The 18,369-nt window shown below is 56.3% G+C and overlaps 2 long non-coding RNA genes across 4 annotated transcripts in view; one reads left to right on the forward strand and one right to left on the reverse strand.

Moving 5' to 3' along the window:
- Positions 1–2,316: 2,316 nt before the first annotated feature.
- LOC134144752 (uncharacterized) overlaps positions 2,317–18,369 on the reverse strand; it is a 181,891-nt gene continuing 165,838 nt past the window's right edge. For both annotated transcript variants that reach the window (XR_009959481.1, XR_009959480.1), the window contains exon 6: positions 2,317–3,030. This is a non-coding gene — a long non-coding RNA (uncharacterized LOC134144752). The remainder of the gene's footprint in view (positions 3,031–18,369) is intronic.
- LOC134144853 (uncharacterized) lies at positions 4,030–10,519 on the forward strand. 2 transcript variants are annotated; one of them, XR_009959495.1, is made up of 4 exons: positions 4,030–4,438; positions 5,992–6,143; positions 6,350–8,603; positions 8,733–10,519. It is a non-coding gene; the product is annotated as an uncharacterized LOC134144853 (long non-coding RNA). The 2 variants fall into 2 exon arrangements; XR_009959494.1 differs by having other exon boundaries at positions 5,992–8,603.

Here is an 18,369-nt window from a genome sequence, read left to right on the forward strand (position 1 = left end):
GCGGGGGCTGCGCCGACGGCGCGGGCCGCGGGGGCTCAGGCGCGCCGCGCCCCGGCCCTACATCCACCGCCGGCGCTCGGGGGCAGCCGCTGCCGCTTCGTCGCGCCGCAGGAAGCAGGACCCACGCGGAAAAACAGCGCAAGAGCGAGGAAAGGGGACGCGGGGACGCGGGGGGGATCCCAAGCCCGGGCCAGCCCGCGCAAAGCCCCCGACTCCTCCTCGGGGAGCGCCCCGCTCGGCCGGGCTCCCTCGCGGCTCGAACATAAAAGGCAGCTGAGCAGATCCGCCAGCGCCGCCGGTCAGTGCGCTCGCATCGGGTCTCCGGCTCGGGGTTATTTCCCTTGAGGAGGAGGGAAAAAAAAAGAAAAAAAAAAGAAAACGCAAAAAAATAAAAAAAGCAGGTTTCAGCACATGAATGGAAATTGTAAATATCCCAGGAGGAGCTGCTGGAAATCCTTCACGCGGCGGGGCGGCGAGGCGGGTCCGGGCGGCGCTGGCGCCGGGGCCGGGGGCTGCGCGGGGCTGCGCGGGGCTGCGGCGGCCGCGCGGCTCCCTCGCGGCGCCCGCGCGCCCTCGCTGCCTTTTGTGTGTGCGTGGGGCGCGCGCGCAGGGCCCCCCGGCGCGCGGCGGCGCGATTGGCTGCCGCCCATCATGTGCCAGTCTAGACACTTTGGCGGCCCCGCGCCGCGCCGATTGTTGCGCAAACAAGGGCTCGAGTTTCCCAACTCTTAAAGGGGACGCGCCGCCCGCCCCGAGGGCGCGCGCCGCCCCGCCGTGGATCATCCCCCCCCCCCACCTCGGGCCCCCCAGCACACGCATATACACAAACACGCGCGTGGGGGGGGGAGGCGGAAGGAGCGCGGATGGGCACCCGCACTGCCCTCCCTCCGAGGGCGTTAAAACGGGCGTGCCCCCCCCCCACTCAGGGTACCCCCCCTCGAGCGGCGTCACTGCACCTTTTTATTTATTTTTTTTATTTTCGGCTCGGTTCTGCTGCACCCCCCACCCCCACGCAGGACGCCTCCGCGTTTGCAGGCGCCGCCGCCTGTCCTGCCCACCCGGGACGGCGCATCTCCCTCCCCCCCCCCCCCCCGCGCATCCCCCGCCCCCACGAGGATGCCGGCTCCGCCGAGCCCCGCGCGCGCCGGGGGAAACTAGGTCAGGGCGGCGCGGGCGGCGGCGCGGCGCGGCGCGGCGCGGCGCGGGTTAACGCCGCTCCCCCGCTGGAGCCGCCGCGGCGCGGACACACCCCCGCGATGTATCAACTTGTCCCGGGTGGCAAAAGTTCAGGCCCGCCGAGCCCCGATTGGCCCGCCGCCGCGTGACGCGCGGCCCCGCCGCCGCCCATTGGCCCGCCCGGCGCCGCGGCCACGCCCCCTAGGCACGCCGGCGTGTCCGTGAATGAAAGACGCGCCGCGGGCCCCGCGCGCACCCCGACGGCGCGGCCCGGCGCGGGGCCCCGGGCGGCGGCAGGCGGCGGCCGGCCCGGGGGCGGCGGCGCCGCGGCCGCTAGAGGGGGACGCGGGTGGCCCCGGGGGGCGGGGGGGGGGCCCGGGGGCGGCCCCGGGGGGGCGGCTCGCCGGCGTGTTCCGCCCCGCGGCGGCGTCTGCGGCAGGGGCTGCGTGCACGAAAACTTCTCTTCCTGTATTGCAGGGCAGCCTTGCTCCCCCCACCTCCCCGCCAAAAAAAAAAAAAAAAAAAAAAAAAGAAGCTAAAATGGGTATTACTATTGCAACCCCCCAAAGTTGCCATTTAGGCTGCGTTTCCCTGGCAATCCTTCCCCCCGCGGTGAGTTTCCACAGGGAGGAGATTTCTCCGTGCAGTTGCAGATGAGCATTTACCAGGGCTCACCGCGCTGAGGTTTCCAGTGCTAGCGGTAAACACATGTAAACGCTTTGGAAGAAGAAGCTGTGACGGATGCATCGAGTTTCTCGGTGGATGCCAGCACGAGCGATGCGCTCAGCGTAACGCTGACAGCGCCGCTCGGATGCTATTAAAGGTTGCTCTTGTGCAACACCAGAACATGCCAAACTTTTGGCCAAAAGTTTTACTAGGGAGCAGTAACTGGCTGAGTCACCTCTCCGTCTTTTTAAGCTGCTCATCTCCCCTTTCTCTGTTCACTGTCAAACTCGACTCAGGAGCGTTTTGCTTTCCTGGAAAGGGAGCTTTTCCCTTTGCAAACGTTAAGTGCATAATATAAATCACTGGAAATCTACTGATAAGAACAGAACAGAAAAGAACTTTGTCTGGAGGATCAGCCTTAGAACCCACTGGAATTTTTTATTAACAAGTAAAAATCAAATCTTTGCAATGTATTTCCTGGCTGATGACCAGCTAAAAAAATAAAAGATAATAAAAATGATATTTCAACCAACAAATTTTAGGTAATGCAAAACTTTTTGCCTGGCCCTTCTCTGGGTAGGTTTTAGGAAATGTGCATTTTGCTTTGGGAAGGATAGGCAGGGTGAGCCTTGGAAACGGGATTTTGTTAGCCATGTTTTGTGTGCTGGCTATGATTTGCCAGTGCTTTTATTTTTTTGAGGCTGGCTCAAGAGGATGAGCCCTGCAAGTAATTTCCCTGATAGAAGATAAAAAGTGCTGCTGTACGTTTCTAGTTGCTTTTAACGTCCAAGGCTACAAACGCAGAGATTTCTCAAACAGCATCTCCCAGTTCCCACCGTAGGCGCCTAGTGTGCTTGAAAAGAGTGAACAGAAGTAGAGCGAAGAATAGAGGAAAATCCCTATCAGGTGTTTCCTGGGTGTGCAGAGGGACAGTTATGGGTAACAGCGGCAAAACGAGTTTCCTTTCGTCTTGGAAAGTCCAGCGTTGACCGTCGCTGCCGCAGCGACTGCCCATGAAACCAGGGCGTCCCCGCTCGCGGCGTGCACCAGGGTCCTCCGCCTGCAGGCATTCGGGGCCGGCGCTCGTACCCACACCTGGAAGCGCTTCACCTCCGCAGCGTTTCCAGCTGATACGGCAGGGCATGAGCTGTCATGCGTCGTACTCTTCTCCTCTGATCTGCTACAGCCCTATGTAGAAACCAAAACAGATGATCTTATTTGAGTACTGACTCACTTTGCATGGAAATGATGTCACATGACGACCACGCTGGAGCTCGGCGCTCTCACCAGTCTGCAGAATAACATTTTACACCTAGATCATGTTTTATAGCTATTTGCAAAAGTTAGCCAGCATCCAGCTGAGGCGGGAAAATGCTATGAACCTTTCTTCACATTAGGGAACAAAAACAAGATAAATGACCCGGAAAGGTTGCAGCAAGATTCAGCTTCAGATCTGGAAGCAGAATTCAGGATTTCCTGGATCTCAGATCCAGCCAGGATCCCTGCCCATCCCCGAGCTGCTCCGGAAAGATTCCCACATTTGCTTTAAATCCGCAACGATCGACCTATCAAACACGACCCGAAGATTTACCTCCCCAAACGCAGCTGATGCTTTTCTTTCCAGCATCTCATTGGAAACAAGATCCAAATTATAATGTCACAAATGCGCAACTACCGACATTTAAATATATATAAATCTAAACTATAGCACTCTTTCAGTTAAGGCTATGCGGTCGCGGTGCCGGCAGCGCGGCGCGGGGAACCCGGTGGCAGCGGCGCGAGCGCGGGGATGCCGCGCAGCGCTCCGGGTTTGACTCCCATTTCGGGTTTTTTTCCGACAAGAGTGCATTGTTTCATGCCCTAACACGGGGCACAAAAAACAGAGAACTCAATTGTGCTTGTCGTAATGCACGTGTAATTTATAATAATGTTGGTTATTAAAGGATTTTTAGTAATTAACAGCTATGTGCTCTTTCGCTGCCTTCTCCCTGCTTGCTTTCTTTTTTTCTTTCTTGGCCTGTCGTAGCAATGAGCGTTCCTGCAAGATGCTCTGGAGCACAGTCCATAGGTCTTGGCACGGGAGCTGCAGAGGAGCTTTTGAAAGCCTGCCAGCATCTCCGACATCGATCTCCCAGGCACTATATAAAGCCAAACCCTCCCGGGCCCAGGACGGCGGCGGCGGCTGGCCGCAAGGGCACTGGAGCAAGCCTGCTCCCAAAGCCAAAATGCAGCGGGGGCGAAGCGGGCAGCGAGGCCGGGGGCGGCGGGGACCCGGCGCGTTCGGGGGCCTGGGCACCGAAATCCCGAGGAAACCGCTGCGCCAGAGCACGCGCCTCTGCCGGAGCTAAAATGCCTCAAAAGGGCAGGCTGGTTTCTCTGGAAGCTGCGTCTGAAAGCAACCGGAGGAAAAATCGTTCCGACACCGGCAGCAGGTCCCGCTGCGCTCGTGCCAGCGACAGCACTGTGATTTTCCAGTTCAAACGGGCTTTTCTTTCGTTACTGCCGTAAGCGCTGTCTTCCGTGCAGTACCGTACAGCGACAGGACTTCGGACCGTCTTCAAAACGGGAAAAGCGAGAATCGGAGCAAGGCACCTAGGTAAATCCAAACTAAAGCCGTTTGAAGGGGTTTTCCTGCGTGGGGCATTTCACAGTTGCTGGCCCCCCGGCTCGCCCCGACCTTGGGATCCTGCAGTCCTGCCCGAGGGGGCCGTGCCCGCCCGTGCCAGCTCGGCGCGCGCGCTGCGCCAACGGCAAAGCCCGTCGCGGCCGGGGCTTCGGCCGCCCCTCGCCGGCGCTCCTCGGCGTGCCGGGCGCGCGCCTGGCGGTGCGCAGGGGCTCCCGCGCCGCCGAACGCAGGCATCCAGCCCCTGCGGTCGCTCCCTTCCCGTGTTTTCCAGCCGGCACTAAATGCAGTCCGCAGCTGGCTCCTAGGTAGCCTCAGGTCAGTGGTTTGCAGAACCTGCTTTAAATGGTGCGCGCCGGCGGGACCCGGAGGCGCGGGATCGCCCCGGCACGCGGGCAGGAAACCCGCAAAGCGAACCCCGGATTCGGCCTCTTGCAGCCCCGGCGGGCTCCCTCCGGGAGGGAGGGCAGGACGGGCGGCGGCGCCTGCAAACGCCGACGACAAATTGCATTCGACTTCAAAATTGCACGAGCGATCGAGAACTGGCGGGGGTAGCAAAATCAGAGAGAAATTAGCCCAGCAGTGCGTTTCGCTGGTCCCCAAATTAATGTTAATGGTTACTGGAAAGCGCCCAAGGCGAGCGGGGCGTTTGCAGGCTCCTCGAGGCCCTTCCCACGAGTATCTTCTGTGGGTGGGACAAGCTGACTCACAGTTTCCAGGGCTGCAGTAACATTTCAACAGAGCGCTCCAGCCTTGGGGACGGATGGCAAAGAGCACATTCCGAGCAGGCTGCTGCTTGGGAGCCTTTCTGACAGCGTGCTGGGTTCTTTGGGCCTGGGGTGGGGGTTTTTGTGGTTTTTTTTTGTTGTTTTTTGGGGGGTTTTTTTGGTGTCAGAAAAATGCCAGTTTGGCAAAACCAAGAGTTTTTCATCGCGACCTGCCAGCGTCCATGAAGTGCTGTTTGCAAAGGCTGCCCAGCTCCCAGGCTGGGTTTCCAGCCGGACCCGCAGGGGCGACGTTATCTCCCAGCGGGTCCTCGCCGGCGGGCCGGAGCGTCCGCCTGCAGCGTGCCGGCCCTGGCGAGGTCCGGCGCTCGGAGCAGGGGTGCAAGCCTGCGCCCTGCATCCCTGGAGAAGCGCCTGCCCTGCTGGGCCTTGCAGGGCCCCTTCCTAAATATTTATAGCTCAGTTCCCTGGTTGGAGGCAGCGAGATCAGGGATTTAGCCCAGCTATCAGGCAAGCGTCAGGAGTACAGGACTGTCCCCTGCATTGCTTGCTTTCATTTTCATAGGAAAACAAGCTCGAGACATCCCAGTTAAGTCTTGGTGCAATCCAAGGAAAGCACAAGTCTCTCGGGTTTTGTAGGACAGAAAGGCTGGGTTCATCCAGAGCTAGTGCTGGTCTTCACAACAGAGAAAGGTGGGTTTTCCCCCTGAGCAAAGGCTGTATTTCCATCTCTCCTCCTTGCTCTTGTTTTACTATGCCTATTCTTCCTTGTTTTTTCTCTCTCTTTTTTTCCCCCACTAGGGAGAACATGTCTTTGTGTTGCAAAAACCTTCAGTACTGTTCAGCGCATATCTGCAGGCATCTCCTGATCGCAGGCAGGATCGGGAATGTGAGTGCTGCCATCTCCCAAGTACGCCCATCCTCTGGCCAGCTAGGCAGATTCGCAGAATTGGGTAAATTCCAATTTATTGGCCAAGATTGCAATTCCAGCTGCCTAACCAAACCAATCTATCAAAACCTCTAGAACCTCTCTGCCACTACCTCCTTATGCTCTTCTCGATCCCATGCAAGCACCAGTAATTTACTTTCACTGTATTTATTCTTATAACACTCTAGGGAGGCAGTGAATTACTATTAACTTCCTTTTTTATTCATCTAGAGGGCTTGTAGCAGGAGGGACCCACAGAGGCACGTTGGTACCCAGCTCCCACCGAGTCCTGTGGGAGGCAGAGCCCTAATTACCTCTGCTCGTCCCGGGAAACGAGATTTGCCCGAGGTAGCAGTGCGCGTCTGTGCCCATAAGGGAATAGAGCTCATGTGAAAATCCAGAACGGAAAACCTTCTCTGCTTAAGAAGTGTGCTGGGACATGGTAGCTGTCCTAGGGAAGAGTCACAGCCTGGTTTCGTTAAAAAGCTCACAGCTCGCTTGTATGCCCCCCAGGTGGGCAGTCCCTGCCCTAAACTGCTCCTTTCTTTCCCATTTCCCCTACCTGAGCGTACTGAATCCATATTGCCACCTCATGGCAACTGCTGGTTGCTCAGAAGATTGCTCGTGGCCCACCAGACACCACGTCCAGGTTGCCTGTGTGACGGCACTGCCAGCCCCAGTCTCAGCCCACAGCAGTGGGTCTCGGTGGTGGGATGCTCAGTGAAATGGTGCCGACAGTCCCAGTCTGGAGCCTGGCATCAGCGTCCGGGACAGGCCGACCGGCTCGCGGGGACGGGGCTGTCCCCTGAGGCTGCTTCCCAGCCGTGGAGCTCAGCAACTGTGCTGACCCTGTGGTCCGTCTCAGAACGACTAAGAGCGTAACTTCCCCAACTGCTGTACAGCACAACGAGCGCTGGAGGAGCAACTTCAAAAACACCGACTGTAACTTCTTCCCAGAGAGGCCGGAGAAGTGCAGGCCACTGCTCCTCTGGACATGGGTTTCTAAGTACTTCCTGGACTTGGAAAGCAAACCTATAATTCCCAATAGCAACAGGATCTTGTTACCCTACCTCTGTTTTCCATATTCAATAGATGGCAGCAGGACGTCACTCTCCCGAGCACCAGCCCAGCGCAGGAGTGGATGACTGGCGTCGCTAGTGCTCTGGGCTCTGGAAGGAACCCGCTTATCTGGGGGAAGATCTACCTGCTATCAAACCTGCTAGTGTCTTTCCTGATACCACTGAGAGCTCTTTGCAGTGCCCTTTTGACCTTACAGTCTAAAAAAAAGAGATCTATCGGTGGAGAGGATGAGGGCATCGGCTCTCGAGCCCTCGTCCAGCAGGGTGTGCCACCTCTTGATCAGCCAAGAGCGACCAGCCGGCTTCCGTAGATAGGGCACTCGCACCGGGGGGCACTGGTACAGGTTGGCAAGGTGGATGGGGAAGAGAAATCACCTTCAGCCAGGCCGGCAAGGGCCTGCACCCCAAGCCGCTGCAGAGCGAGCTGGATGTGCTCTCTGCACCCACATCTCAACCTCAGCGTGGAGCGGCGAGGAGGAGCTCGGCGTCTGCTCCTCCAGCGCGGCGGCCAGCGCAGCTCGACGGTCATGACTCTGAGCTGGGCTTAGGGACAGTTGGTTCCTGCCTGCGCCTTCCTGCAGGGCTCTGCCACTCTCTGCCGTGCTTCCCCGGGGGAAGGCGTCAGTCCGGCTGGCTGCCTGCACGGGAGTTTAGGGATCCCCAGCCCCACAGAAATTCATAGCGTGTGTCTTGGCCTCATGTTTTACTTTTCTGCTTGTAGACAGAGCAGTGGGGCTAGCTGTGAAACTCTTTTTTTCCTGTTCTGGCTAGAGGAGTCAAGTAATATCACATAAAACAGATGCTCTGTTCAAATAGGAAGGGAATTACCACCACCCGCGTCCACCAGAGGATACATCTAAAAACACGCCACCCATAACAAACACACGGACCTGGTCCTTTTATCAGCATTTATTCAGCAGCCTGTGGAGACCGGCTGCCTTTCTGGAGTCCTTTCCAGGCGGGTAACACCCAGTTCTGAAACTGCCCTGTACTGGGATCTGGCTTGACTTTTGTGAACCGGCATCTGCGAGCTGGAAGGGGTCTGTACTGGTAAGGAAAACAGTCCCGCACGGCGGGCGGCCACCACATCCATCTACCAGCAACCTGCCTAATACGCCCAACTCCCCATTTTTTTTTCTTTTTAATCTATCCCTGTCCCTATTTACCCATACGATTTGCAAACACAAACCTGGAAGTTCCCTAGGGGACGGGATGAAAAACGGATTATTCTAGTTGGAGCGGGTCTAGAAAACAGAGCGATTGTATCTCTACGTCAAAACCAGATTTTAACCAGCCACCCTCTACTGCAGAAGGCTTGCCGGGCGCGCGGTGCTCTCCCAGCGGCAGGACGGGCCGAGGAGGTTGACGCGCAGGTTGACGAAGACAGCAGAGCCGATCCGAGAAAGGTCAGATATAAACGGCAACCTGTCCGTTTATGCAATAGTTTGCTCTTCTATTTACGATGGTGTTTTCTGGGAAGAGCTGGTCAGAGCCAACTAGGGCAGGCTTGTAAAAAGATAATTTTTCTCCCGTAGAAAACCCAGAGACGGACAGCCGGGGCTGCTGGCTTTTCTCCTTCCCGCAGTCCGCTGCCCCGGGCGACGTGCTGCGCGGCAGCAGCTCTTCGCTGCCGGGCGGGCGCCTGGCGTGCCTCGGGGCCGACGCCGGGCCCTCCAGCGAGGAGCTCCTCACCACCGCTTCGGTAAATACTTTTTGCAGCGGTGCAGTAGCGTCTCCAAGAGCAGCGCTGTTACTTCGTAGCCGTCTCCAACAACAACTCGGAGAGAGCAGCCACAAGACGCGTTAGCAAGAAGCTGCTGCCACTGACCAAAACTTCAGAGAGGCAGGAGCAGAAGTGGGGAGAGAGCAGAAACGGGGACGGAGGCACTGGCCGGAGAGGCTGGCCGCAGCGGGAGTCCGCGGTCGGGTCGGCCGGACCCGCGCGCCCCTTTCGGACGCTTCCCCGGATTTCTTGCAACCTCAAAATAGGGATGTGGAAATCGTTAGGGAAGGAGAGACTCCTCTCTTCTCGGCTTTGAAAGCAGACCAAAGCTAGCCGGAGGCAATCGTTACTTAGTACCAAAACTACATCTCTTGGTTTTGGTTTTTTGTTTTTTTTTTTTTTTTTTCCTGTTGAAACTGTACTTTGAGTAACTGCTGCTGGCCGGCGCCAGGACCTCCAGGGCTTGCTGATGCAGAGGTAAGCGAGGAAGGAAGGCAGGGTTAGGGAGGAGAGGCGCTGACCCTGAAGCCAGCGGCTCTGCTCGAATACACGCCGGGCCGCGGAGCCGCACGACGGGAGGACGCAGCCGCAGCGCGGTCTCCGGCGGCGCGGGCCGGCGGGCGCTCTCCTCCGGAGCCGCCTGCGCCCTCTCTGCGGTCATCGCGGCGGCTTTCCACGCTTCCGCCCGCACCGATGAACCTGAACGCCTGCGCTGGTGCCAAAAGCCCGGGTCCAGCAGCCAAACCCTCGGAGGGTGTAAAGTGGCCGAGCGCCTGTCACCTCCGGTAGACAGCTCCCGGCCAAAACCTGACCGCTTATTTACATGCCCTGCTCTCTTCTGGGCCATCAGCTGGGGCCGTGCCCAGCGACGCAGCCGAACCCTGTAAGCCGGCGCGGGCCGACGCGAGCCCACGGCGCGCTGCCGAACGGCCCTTTCCTCCGCAGGGCACGCAGGGTCGCCTCGGCCCGCCAGGCCCGAGGGTCGGCGCCGAGGAGACGGGACGGAGCAGCGGAGCAGGGAGCTGGTTATACTCCTATATTGTTATTGCATTAACTCTCAGCTGCAGGCGGGGGCACCCCGGCAAGCCCGGCTCCGCGCGGCCAAGGCGAGCACGGCTGACACCGGCGTCACCCAGAGCCTCCGTGCTCGCCCTGCAAGCGTTAAATGTGTCGGACTAAAGCATGGCATCGGCCATCCCAGCACGAGTTAGCAGTACCATCGTTAGACACACAGCAGACGTTTCTCTCGGAGTCGTAAAGCAAGGGTGGCATTTTTATTAGCTGAGGTTTCCTCCTCTTTTTTTTCCCCTTATTTTTTACGGCCGTATCCACAAACGCTGAGAGCTAGAGGGAATTATTTGTTACTTACATGAAAGCAAGAAGCCATCAGACCACAGTGCTGCAACCGCTCTCCGTATCATTATTTTCTTCTTCTGGATTTATATGAACCTCACGATTAAACCTTAGCTAATGCAGACGGCCTTACAACGCACGGAGCGCTAATAGCTGCTAAGCAGCATTATTAATTATTGTAATTACAGCATGTAAAACATCTTTTGATTGCATGGAAGACTGCATTAAAGATCGCACTCGTTCCTGTTCGCATGTCGGTGCCCGTCATTTGTTTAGGCGACGGGACCTGTCCGAGGGCTGCAGACAGGGCCGGGCCGGTCGCCCCGACCGCGGGCCGCCGCTCGCTGCAAAGCGCCTGAGGTCATTTCCAAAAGCGCCGCTAACAATGCGCGGGAAGCGGCGCCCCGGAGACCTGCAGGAAGCGGCGCGGAGATCGAGCACGGAGATAGGCCCGCGCGAAGGCGCACGGGGGGAGCGCTGCCCGCGGCCCGCCCGCGGAGTCTCTTCCTCGCCGACGACCGTCTATTTTAAGTCCGAGTCCAAGCCAAAAACGGCAACGGCCGCTCGGTGGCTCGCGGCGGACCGTGGGTCTCGGCGGCGGGGGGCCGAGGCCAAAGCGTCCTGCTCCTCTAGGGAATAAAACAAAAGAGCGGCTTTAGGCGCCGAGATTCGCGGTTCGCTCTTCAAGCAGAGCAGCGAGGGCTGTTCAGACTTCGCCTGCAAGGTATTTCTGGGTGTTTTGGAAAACCTTAACAACCAGCACACGGTCGCTTTAGAGCGCTGGTTTTCCATGCAGACACACTACTGTTTTCCCATAAATACGTTCCACAAAGCCCTTCCGCCTCCGAGCTTGCTACACGTGGCTTCTGCGTCTCAGGCGGCCGAAATCGGGGCCCCACAGCAGCGGCGACGGCCCGGGAGGCGCCGCGCCGCTCGCTGGACGAGGGCTAAGTGCTGCCCTGCAGCGCGGATCTCGGGGCGCGATCCCCGGGATCTCGGTGGCGACGTGGGACCGAGGGCGGGGGGGAAGGAAGGGAGCCAGAGCCGGAGCTCCCGGGCTCCCCGAGCGCGGCCCTGCTGTTCCTCGATGAGCAAGTTCACCGGCTCTCCGCACTGCAAAAAGGTTTAGAAATCGCCGAGCGGTCGGGCCAAATCAGAAGGACATTAAAAAGAGCCTGCAAACTCTTTTTTTCAGGGCAAAAACTCCTGAGACCGCTTATTTTTTTCCAATGATGGCAGCAGGCGCATTTCCATCGATAAGGCCGAGCTGCTTCACCCAGGCACGGTAAAACCGGGGGAAGCAGCGGGCCTGCGGCGTGCCCCGGCGCTCCCCGGCGCGGCCGCCGCCGGGCTCGCCTCCTCTCGCAGCCCCGAGCTCTGAGAACCGATCTTTCGACGGCAGAGAGCTGCCGGGGAAGGACACCCGCAAGTGTCCCACCAAGGGTGACGCCGGCTAGGGGCAGGTCAGCGCCGCAGACAGCCAGGGCCCGCGGGGCACGGGGCGCCCGAAGCGCCTCTTCTGCAGAACCTGTTTCACCAGCAGCGTTGCCCCGTACACATCGTTTTCAGTAAGTGTCTGAAGAGGCACGTTGGGCGTCGTGAGTATTGCTGACTGCTCTGCCCACCGCGGTGTCAGGGACTCGCCGTCCGCTCTTTACTCCGAGTCCCGCTCCCCGGCGTGGATGTGAGTCTCCTGCTCCGGAGATGCTCGAAACCCACCTGGACGTGACCCTGTGCAAGGTGCTTGGACCGGCCCCGGCGCAGGGCACGCGGCACCTCTGCGCGCGGCTGGCGGGGGCGGCGGGCAGCACGAGAAGACGCGTCCTGGCCTGGCAAGCGCGGAGGGACCCGAAATCCGCCAAGACCCCGCGTCCGCGGGCGAAGCTTCCGCCGAAGCAGCAAGGCAGAGGCGGGTTTCCAGCGCCGCGGCGAGGTTCAGAAGGAGCAGCGCGGGCCTCGAGCTCCGCCGCGCCGCGGGTTTGACCCGAGGACCGTGCGCGCTTCAGTCCCTGCCTCGTCACTATTAAACCCATGAAAACCACCCAGATTTTTTTTTCCCTTGCATTTTAAAAGTCTTTCTAGCTTCATAAAATATGCGACCGCTTAGGAAAGAATCCGTGGCCAAGTGTATAAATGATGACTAACAAGCAGGAATTTCGTGGCGTTCAGAGGGAGCGGGACAAGCTGACGAGCCGCTGGCATAACGAGTTAATTACTTGCTTCGCAACCTACCTGGCGCGCGGAGCCAGATATCCCTCCCGCAGACGTCAGTGGTGATGGGTCATCAGCTCCTCCACCCACAGGAACGAGTTTAGGTTAAAGATCCAAAATCAGCTGCCTCAGACACGTACCAGCCCAAGGTTGCTCACTGCCCGTAACACGGATGCTGAAGAAGATTCCAAAGCATTTTCAAAATGAAACATTTTGACACTTTGCTCCGAAATAATCGTCATTTCTAAATGACACACAATTCTGGTTTTTTTTAAACGTTAGAAAGTTTTGCAAGCCGCTCCAACCACGCATGCAACCAAACCAACATTTTTTTCAACTCATGAGTTCCCAGAAATATTTCAAACTGTTTGTTTTCTTCAGAACTAGAACAAACTTCCCCTCCCCGCCTAAATTTTGGAGCAGCCAATAATCCATTTTTTTTCCTGGAGTTAGTATCGTCCTAAGGCTTCTCGGTGGAAGGCACGCTGCTGTGTGTCACGAGGACTATGTGGCAGCGACAAAGCAACGCTCGCAGCACTGCAGGACCCCAGTGGAACGAGGCTGCTGGAGGATATCTGGTATTTAGGCAGAGGCGGGGGAAGGAAGGAGCTGGACAACGGTGGGCTTTTCCGATGAAGAACATTTCTAGCGAGAACTCCCTGCCACGGGAAAAGTTCCCCACTTTATTTTGACAACGCGCTTAACCCGTGCCGAGCGTTCGGCTCGCTGCAGAGCCTCGGAGCAAACCTCTGCCGTGCCTCCTTCCTCAGCCTCCCCCGGCGCGCGGGTGCCGTCCGGGCGCCAAGCCGCCCCCGCGGGCCCTCGCCTCGGTGCTGCCGGCAGCGGCTCGGCCGCGGCCCGCCGGGCTCCTCCGCTGCGCCCGGGGCGACGCCGTGCGCGGAGCCCCCGGCGCGACGGAGACTCGCACATTGTTGCCTTTTCCTGTTTTGTTTTGCGCAGAGTAACTCCCCTCCGCGGAGTCTCCGAGGCTCCACAACCAGGCTATTAATAAACTTCGCTGCTCTGCACGGTGCAAGCCAAACGCTGACCTTAGAGGGGAAACAAAACCTACAATTGTGTGGAGCCTTTTCATGCCGGAGTGACTTCCAGGGCACATACAGCCCTTATCTGCCGCCGAAACACGGCCACCTCCGCAGGGGCGCCAGGAGCCGCTTCGCAGCCTGGGCTGATCTGCCGCCCCGGCGCTCCAGCGACCCGAGCTCTCGGTGCACAGCACAGGCTTTTTCTAAGTTTCGTGCCTTTCGGTGGCTTTCACCGGCTTCCTTTGGGACTACAAATAAACGGTCATGTCAAAGGGGATAAGGAGTGACCTTGCGGTTACGCCACGGAGCTGAAAGTCAGGAGTCTCGCCAGGACTCTGAGGTGGTCCTTTGGTAGCAATGTTTTCTTTCCTGACCCCATCAGGTTCGGCAGAACATAAGCTTTAGGTCTGGAGAGAAAACCAGGCCAATTATCTGGGAGCCCAGGGTCTAGTTGAAGCAGCCCATGTGGATGAAAGTGCAGCTGCACTCTGCCCTGCTGGTTCACCTTCAAATCCTGCTCCGGGCACACCGGAGAGAGAGCCCAGGCCAGGATCAGACTCCGAGGCTGAAGCCACTTCTGGTAGGACCAAGGGTGTCCAGCAGCAAAAACACCGAGTCACAGGAAGAGGCTGAGAGCTACTTTGGTAGCAGATGAAGCAATTCTGGTGTTGAGATTACATAAAGGTAGGTGGACATTATGATATCTAACCTACGATCAGGACTGAGCTCCCACGGATAGGGAAAGAAAAGGAAGAAGGGAGTGGGTCACATCCTGCTCCAGGTTGCAGCTGCACCCAGCGGAGCTGCTCTGGATTGTGCTGGAGACACTGAAAACAGCATCCAGCACCAAGGCTGGAATGGGCGCACGCAAAAACGCCACCTGTTTGTGAGACCAGAGGGAAAATCTGAGCAGGGTTCAGGTCCGTGGGGAGGCTTGAGCTGCTCGTGGTTACCTCGCCCACGTACAGTGGTGGAGGTTCCCACACCAAGGGTTGAACACCAAGCACGCATGCCATTCTGGTACGGATCGCCCCAAGAACAGAGGGTTTGGGGCCTTTTCCTTTTCACAGCTTATAAAATTAAGAGACACCTTTGGTGAAATGAGAAACAGAGCAAGGCAAGTGTTCAGCTCGGGCGCTCCAAAGCCGTAAAGCAGCACCTGCTCTCCTCCCCGCCTCCCAGCGCAGAGCTCAGCCCCAGTGCCAGCAACGTTTAAAACAACACATTTGGGGACCTTTCGATTTCCCGCCTAGCTTTTGAGCTTACTGTTTTTAAACTTCTCTCCACAACCTTAAGGACTTAAAATGCAGCTCTGTTTCTTAAAGCAATTTGAGTGCCTTATATACTCACTCGACTCCAGAGTTTGGAAACTCCTAGCAACCAAGGCTTGAGTCCCAACACCAAAATGACCACTGGTATCAGTGGGGCATGGTCTTATAGCAGCCCGTGTGATGGAGCCTCCACAGCTGGCAGGGTGGAGAGGGCTTTCCAGCCGCTTCGCTGGGACGAGGCAGTGCCGCCCCAGGAACACACAGTCACAACCAAACGGCCAAACCACCTACGCCGCTCTCCTCCGGACTCCCCCGGGCAACACATCCTCAGCGAAAAGCGGTGGCCGCGCATCCGCCTCGCTGCTGTACGTCCCCTCATCAGCTCGCTCAGCTCAGCCTTGGACGGCTATTTTCACTGGTGGTCCAGCGATGGAATAGAGAGAAAAATAGACTGGCGCAAGAGAAAATGTGATAGCGAGATATCTCACTGCTCTCCCCTTAAAACAGCCACCCAGCCTTGCAGGAAACCCATAGATCTGGCAATACTGCCATTAATTTATGGAAAAAAACATGTAAATCCAAGATGCTTATTATGCAAGGAGGGGCAAAGAAAAAAATGGGCATTTTCTTTTCTCTTTTAGAGAGCATCTGTTGGAGACTGCTCTGGCGACCAGCAGTATCAGCAGAAGAGCCGTGTTTTTCGTATCTTCAAGTCTTTATACACAAATAAAAATGGCACAAGAGCAAAAGAAACTCCCCAGTGAGTTGCACATACAGCTTCTTTATGTCTGCTTACGTATTAGGCTTCAAATTCATGTTGTACTGAAATTCTGACTTCTGTCCCAAATAACCTAATTTGTCCATGACACAAATTTATTTAAGATAGTCAACACTAAAACTATTTGCAAAAAATCAAAAAAAAAAAAAAAAAAAAAAAGAAGACCCCCAAACCTCTGGGAAGATACCTTTAGGCTAAGCGTATAGGCAATAATGAAATTTAATGTCAACAAATGTGCAGCGACGCACGCAGGGAAAGCTGACCGCAATGCCGTGCACGCAGCGCCGGCTGCAAACGTACGCCAGCTGCTCCGGAGGAAGATCCTGGTGGGATTCTGCACTCGGGGTACGGCAGCACAGTGTGAAAGAGTGGTCAGGAGGGCACAGGCTGGCATATATTACACCACTCGATATAATTAGGGAAGTAAAAATCTAAGGTAACTTTGGGGGACACAAGCCTTCCTTCTCTTCAACTTGGCTCCCGCTGACTCGGTAACAACACGAGCGAGTATTGGGAAGGGAGGAGGCGTGCATGGGAGAAATTTACTAAGGTAATATAAAAATATTTCTAATTTTGTATAATTCTAGACACTTTCAGCAGAGATATGACGGAACTAGAACATAAACAAAAGATGACAAGGATGGTCAGAGACTGGGGATTATTTCTGTACCAAGGGAGACTCATGAGCTTAGGACTCTAGCAAAGAACAGAGGCAACTCTAGAGGGATAAAATAGAGGTCTCTAAAATCACAAATAATGAAGACAAAGCAAAAAGAAAGAGATTTTCACTATTTCCCATAACAAACAAGAACTTGGTTCTCCATGCAATTATCTGGCAGTGGACTTAAACCAGACAAAAGGCAGCAGGCACAGCCGGCCCGGAGGAGAGGTCCCCAACGCCCGGGCCCCGTTTCGTGCCCTGTTCTCCTCACATCAGCTCCTTGGCCAAGGCAGCCTTTACCTGACACTTCAGACAAATGGCTCACTTATTTGAGGCTCTAAACACAAATTTGGAAGCTCAGCTATGTGTGTGCAACCTTGGGCCCGTATCCTCAGCGAAGGACTCACTCCTTGTCTCTGGATCCTAATCCTAAATGACCGTCCTGGGAAACAGGAAAACTCTTCTATTTTTCATAGATTTCTTCCATTCAAAATCCCTAAATACCTCCAGGCTTGGCTTTCTTGTAGTATCTCCACCTACAAGAAAGCATAAGAGCTTCATTTGGCACAATAACCGGCTCTCCACCGCATTAAGAAGCCCGATGACTTGGTGGTAGGTGACCTCTGTTCCCAAACGAAACCATCGTTTGCCCAGCAATCAGGGCTGGTGTATTCCCCATGACCATTTGTACTTATTTTTGGCCTCCAAAACATGTCGTGCCTGTATTTCAGCTGCCCACAGCTGTATTTCAGCTCATGCAACGGCTCGTGAGCATCCCCCCCTGCCCATTGCAAAGCTGGGCTTTGTCTCTTCCACCAGCCTCATGCGAGTGATTTGTAGGAACTTGCTTTAGCACCATCAGATTAGTTGCTGTTAACATCATTCATCCTGTTGAAGTTTCTTCCCAGGGAGCAATGAAACATGCATAATCCTGGCAGATTAAAGGGAAACACGTTTCCTCATCCATCCCTCAGACTCAACCACCCCACTGAAAGGCTGGCACCCCGGGGAAAAGGCATTTGGTTTCCGAATTGCTCATAGCTCCATCAGCCTGGAGGAGCAGCTGGCGCCCGTGACAGAGACACAACCTGACACGTTGCGGATCTATGGGTATGTTTAACTATGAACGCAATTTCCATGGTGGTTTCCTTCAAACTGCTGCACGTGCCTCGTGCCAACAGCCCGAAGCGGCTCCGCACCCGGCCCTGACCGGCAGCGGGGTCCCTCGGCGCCCCAGCCTCCTCCGAGCCCTCCTCGCCTCTTCTGCAGCCTTGCAGGGGGTGCTTTACACGGCCCTTTTGAGGATACAGCATTTTCCATGTTTTAACCTGATCTTTCAAGAAAACCAAAGTCTCTGCGGTCATTTGCAGTGTCCATGTGAACATGTGCACACCTTCCGTGCCACCAAACAGCTTCCAAAATCATGGGGCAGTTGCAGCCCAGTTTAGCAGGAGGGTGGCAGCTGGGAAGGACCACGTGCCACTAGCCGCCCACCGGGGCGGCAGCCACCGAACGCCACTCCTGGGCTGCAGCCACGAGCTCAGCTGCTGTAGGACGCCAAAGAGTCGGCAGGCACAATGGAAATTATGGGCAGAAAAAGCTGGATTTTGAGGCGACACTTTCTTTGTGATCAGAAATCCAGTCACAATGCAGAAATCCAGAAGAAACCAGAGCTTCATCACTTCTGCTGCTCACGAAGAAAATCATTTTTGCTCCCATGACAAAGAACACGCGCCGGGACAAACCGGAGCCAGCGCTGCTCTGTGTTTCGAGATGATACGGTGTGACCCACTTTAGCTTCCAACCAAGCTTTTCACTTGTCTCCCAAACAGGCATATTACGGAGTTGCCGTGCTCCCCAAACCACAGTGCTGTTTTCATGACCTTCCATTTAAGCATTAAGGAGTGAAATGTCTAATCCTGCCGAGTGTGTGAGAACGTGACTCACTCCTGCAACGCCGGGAATCACCTCCTTTTTGGCAGCCGCACCGTATGGCAACGAGTGCAGCCTTCGAAATCGCAGGGTTGGAATCTGTTAAGTGAAAACGATAAATAAATCCTAACTGCAGGTAATACCTAGCATAACATATGTGTGTGCAATAATATTATTCTAGTTGCCAAGCAACCAACAGG

The sequence above is a fragment of the Rhea pennata genome, chromosome 10 (assembly GCF_028389875.1).
Source record: "Rhea pennata isolate bPtePen1 chromosome 10, bPtePen1.pri, whole genome shotgun sequence".
In the NCBI taxonomy this organism is placed as follows: domain Eukaryota; kingdom Metazoa; phylum Chordata; class Aves; order Rheiformes; family Rheidae; genus Rhea; species Rhea pennata.